This window comes from Triticum aestivum, chromosome 2A (genome assembly GCF_018294505.1).
Source record: "Triticum aestivum cultivar Chinese Spring chromosome 2A, IWGSC CS RefSeq v2.1, whole genome shotgun sequence".
Lineage (NCBI taxonomy): Eukaryota > Viridiplantae > Streptophyta > Magnoliopsida > Poales > Poaceae > Triticum > Triticum aestivum.
Genome location: NC_057797.1, coordinates 240,191,190 through 240,196,380, shown reverse-complemented (window position 1 = coordinate 240,196,380; position 5,191 = coordinate 240,191,190).

Genomic DNA, 5,191 nt, shown 5'->3' with positions numbered 1-5,191 from the left:
TCACTCGGCCGCAAACATTGAGATACCTGGTTTTTAAATTCTAGTAAATCCAAAACTCGTCTGAAATTCTTGAAACTTGGCATGCTATCATGGAGCGGCATCAACATGTCGTGGTAAAAAATTTGTCCCATTTGGGTTCGGTTTGGGTATAAGCTTCTCCCAAACCAGAGCTTCACACAACAAGTGTGATGGTTTCGGTAGGGAACGTGCCACCTTTCGGGACGAAACGATATCTGTTGCCTCTTATCGCTTCCAAAAAATTTCTAGTGTCAACATAGAACAATAGGAGTGTTGTGTTTAATTTTGGAATTTTTCGGAGTTTGTTTGGACATTTCTATACATTAACTGGGTTTTGTAGGCATTTTAGGTGCATAATTCAAATTTGAACTACATGCACACGCTCCGGTGCATATAAACTGGTTGAAAAATCAAATATGTGTCCTTGGTTCCATGCTTAGGACCCATGCAAGAAATGGAAATGAATTTCAAACACCCTGCCACCATGACTCCGCTGCAAACATTGAGATGCCTGGTTTTTAAATTCTAGTAAATCCAAAGCTCATCTGAAATTCATGAAACTCAGTAGGCTATCATGGAGTGGCATCAACATGTCGTGGTAAAAAAATCCCATTTGGGGCAGGTTTGGGTATAAGCATCTCAGAAACCAGAGCTTCTCACATCAAGTGTGATGGTTTCGGTTGGGAACGTGCCACCTTTGGGGACGAAACGATATCCGTTACCTCTTATAGCTTTCAAAAAATTTCTAGTGTCAAAATAGAACAACAGGAGTGTTGTGTTTAGTTTTTGAATTTTTCGGGGTTCGTTTGGACATTTCATACATTAACTTGGTTTTGTAGGCATTTCAGGTGCATAATTCAAATTTGAACTACATGCACCTGCTCCAGTGCATATAAACTGGTTGAGAAATCAAATATGTGCCCTCGGTTGCATGCTTTGGTCCCATGCAAGAAATGGGAATGAATTTCAAACACCTTGCCACCGTCACTTGGCCGCAAACATTGAGATATCTGGTTTTGAAATTCGAGTAAATCCAAAACTCGTCTGAAATTCATGAAACTTGGCATGCTATCATGGAGCGGCATCAACATGCCGTGGTAAAAGTTTTGTCCCATTTGGGGCAGGTTTGGGTATAAGCGTCTCATAAACCAGAGCTTCTCACAACAAGCATCATGGTTTCGGTAGGGAACGTGCCACCTTTGGGGACGAAAGGATATCTGTTGCCTCTTATTGCTTTCAAAAATTTTCTAGTGTCAACATGGAACAATAGGAGTGTTGTGTTTAATTTTGGAATTTTTCGGGGTTCATTTGGATATTTTTATACATTAACTTGGTTTGGTAGTCATTTCATGTGCATAATTCAAATTTGAACTACATGCACCTGCTCCAGTGCATATAAACTGGTTGAGAAATCAAATATGTGCCCTCGGTTGCATGCTTAGGTCCCATGCAAGAAATGGGAATGGACTTCAAACACCCCACCACCGTCACTCGGCCGCAAACATTGAGATACCTGGTTTTTAAATTCTAGTAAATCCAAAACTTGTCTAAAATTCATGAAACTTGGCATGCTATCATGGAGCAGCATCAACATGCCGTGGTAAAAAATTTGTCCCATTTGGGGCGGGTTTGGGTATAAGCATCTCACAAACCAGAGCTTCTCACAACAAGTGTGATGGTTTCGGTAGGGAACGTGCCACCTTTTGGGACGAAACGATATCCGTTGCCTCTTATTGCTTTCAAAAAAATTATGGTGTCAACATAGAACAACAGGAGTGTTTTGTTTAATTTTGGAATTTTTCGGGGTTTGTTTGGACATATTTATACATTAACTGGGTTTTCTAGGAATTTTATGTGAATAATTCAAATTTGAAATACATGCACATGTTCCTGTGCATATAAATTGTGTGCATTCTGTTAACCATTCACGTGACGCCACGCCTCACTCTTTTAATGGCTAGGAGGTGTTGTGCGGATAGGTTCTTGAGTGCTTGACTAAACAGGAGGCGTGCAAGCTGTACTCCAATGCGGAGGCTCACCGGGAAGTGTGCGAGTTGTACGCCGCGTAGGCTCACTGGGAAGCATGTGAGCTGTATGCCGTACAGGATTTGTGCAGCTCTTCATCGCAAACATTTTAGTTAGAACACCCGTATGCAAACCGAGAGATTCCCCAGGAAGCCAAGAGAAAATGTGCCGAGCAGGATTTTTGTAGCTCTTGATCGTAAATGTTTTAGATAGAACACCCGTATGCAAAGTGAGAGCTATGGTCTTCCCCCTTAAGTCGAGGGAAAATTTGCAGCATGGGATTTGTGCATCCCTTCAACGCAAACAGTTGATTTGGATGACCCGTGTGCAACCACGTACAAACAATTTGGTAAGATTTAAATCTGTCATATTTGGTATGTTGCCATTTGTCAAACCGGAAAGATAGACATTTGTTGATCTAGTAACATTGCCATTTGTCAATCCTTGTAACACTGCGATTTGTCAAAATATGCAGCTAAAAATCAGTAGCACTATCTAATTTTTGCAACTAAAATTCAGTAATTAAGCATAGATTTCTTTCATAGATTAAGCAGTTGTTCTTAATTTATACAAATAGTTCAACTCGACAGCTGAACCGACCAAACTTTTCCCCAATTGTTGCCAACCACGTACTAAAATAGCTAGTTCAACTATATATACGGCTAATTTGAAGTACGTTGTATAGTTCCACCACACATCTATAGTCAGATGAACTGAACAAAATAGCCCCTAAATACTACTACTACAGAGGGGCTTTGTGCTACTTCCGACATCCTCTCCTTTGCCGAGCACGCTCAGTAAGAGGCAGAGGAGGAGGAGGAGCCTACCGACGAGCTAGACAAATGCAATATGGTGCCTGCCGCTGCTGCACGTTCAGCGATGCTCGCCAGCTCGAACGCCCACTGCCGCTCCAGACGATCCCTCTCGAAGCGGCCGGACTGCTCATAGATCTCTAATTCCTTGCCTCTGCGTCAGCATGTGCTGCGGCCACGACTGCGATAAGGCTCTTTGCGTGCTCGACGATGCGCTCCTCCTCATCCTGCAGGAACTCGACGTAGCGTGCAAGGTCGCTGACGCACGTGCGGGCCTCCACCTCCGCCTCCCGCCTTCGGGCCGCGGCGGTGGAGCGGGTGATGATCCCGGCGGTCGACGATTGGCTGGCAGCCATGGCGGCCGACGATGGGGTGGCGGCCACGACCACCACCTCCGGCCTTCGGGCCGCGGTGGCGGAGCGGGTGATGGCCACGATGGCCGGCAATGGGGTGGCGGCCACGATGGCCACCTCCCGCCTTCTGGCCGCGGTGGCGGAGCGAGAGATGGCCCTGACTTTCGATGGTGGTGTGGCGGCAACGGCGGCCGGCAACAGTTGCCGATGGGCAGCAGCGACGGAGCGTGTGGTGGGTGTTCCGCGCACACCCAACAGGGACGCCACACGTACTACACTATGCCGGGAACTGCGCCGCCGCCGCGGTGTAGCCTCCCAGCTGGAGTTGTCCTCTGATGACGGTGGAGTGGCTGAGCGATGACGACAGACCGGTGCCATTGGCGATTATGGGAGAAGCAGACGAGATAAGCTACGGGGTGGGAGGGGGAAATGCGATGCAGGACTCGCCAGCCGTGAGGGTTTATATAGCAGGCCGGTAAGCATTGGGATTTTGGGGGATTTCACCGAGTCGGGCAAGGTTGCGCGGAAATGCGCTCACCAATGATTCATTGGGGCCATCGTTTGGCCAAAAGAACGCCCCCCCCGCTGCGCAAGCTTGCATTGTAAGCCGTCTGCGGCAGCGGGGTGACAAGACATGCGAGAGGAGGATGATAGGCCACGTACACATACGGTTAACAAAAAACATTTGCAATTTAATTACCTACTATACCCCCGTCCTGGTTTATAAGTAGGATTTAACTAATAAAATATGAATGCATGTCGCCAAAGATTATATCGTTGGACTCGTATTTGAACATAGTTTCTAGATATACAATTTTTGTAACATGCATTAACACTTTTTTGGTTAAATTTAAGGTTATATACCAGCAAGCGTTTTCCAGCAACACACATGGCTTATTCCATAACAAACAACTTGGATGGATCAATTGTATGCCATGTATCGCACATGCAACTCTAATCTGATTCGTGCTTGATGTCTCCGACATCGCTCGCACAGTTCGTCTTATTTGCGGCAAGCTCTGCTCGCCGTTACGCACCGCAGCACGTTGTGCTCGCCGTTAGGCGCCGCGGCGCGCTCTGCTCGCGTCCGTCGGTGCGCTGGGCTTGTGGACACCTTTTCCTTGCGTGTTCAACTGCGATATGCATACATATATATATATAGGTTGCTCGTAGTTGAGGCGACCATGGAGCGCTCTGCTTGTGTGCCTTCGCGCGTGCTCTACCAGCGGTTGGGCGTGCGCACGATCACGTCGGGGCCCCATATGCAAGCGGTTGTGTCACGCGCGTTGCCACGTGATGCAGTTACGTGTGGCACGATGGAGTTACGCACTGCAAATTAGAACTGTCATCAGGGCCTGCCGATATTCCTGGCTGTCTGGCTTCCCCTTTAATTCCCGCGGCCATTATAACCTTACTCTCGTCAACCTTTCTATCGTGCCCCACAACACAACATGCACACCCACGACAACACATAGAGAGGGGATGTCTAGTGGTGGTCCAATGGAGTTCGGCGAGCATAGATTGGAGACCCACGCGAGGGAGACAAATCTCTTGGTGGTGTACACCATCGACCCGGCCATGGTGGACGACTACATCAATAGTGTTGAGCAGTTTCTTGCTCGAGACAAGTACAAGGTGGTCGGCATCGACCTCCAGTACACCGTCGGTCGTCCCGGCATAGATTAGAATGTTGTCGTCGCCCAGTTGTGCATGCACCATCATGTCCTCATCTACCACTACTGCATGGCCACAGAGCATTGCGACCGTTTCAACAGGTTTGTCAACAGCACCGACTACAAGTTCGCCACAGTGGAAATCACCGATGATGTAAAAGCGCTTAGTGTTATGGGCTTGGCCTGCAAGAACCTTGTCGAAATTCATGACCACTACAGGATCTGGGGTAGCACGAAGAAGGACTCCCTAGTCGAACTCGCCTCGGCCATCATCAACCCCTACTACGAAAAGATGAAGCAGGATGCCCAG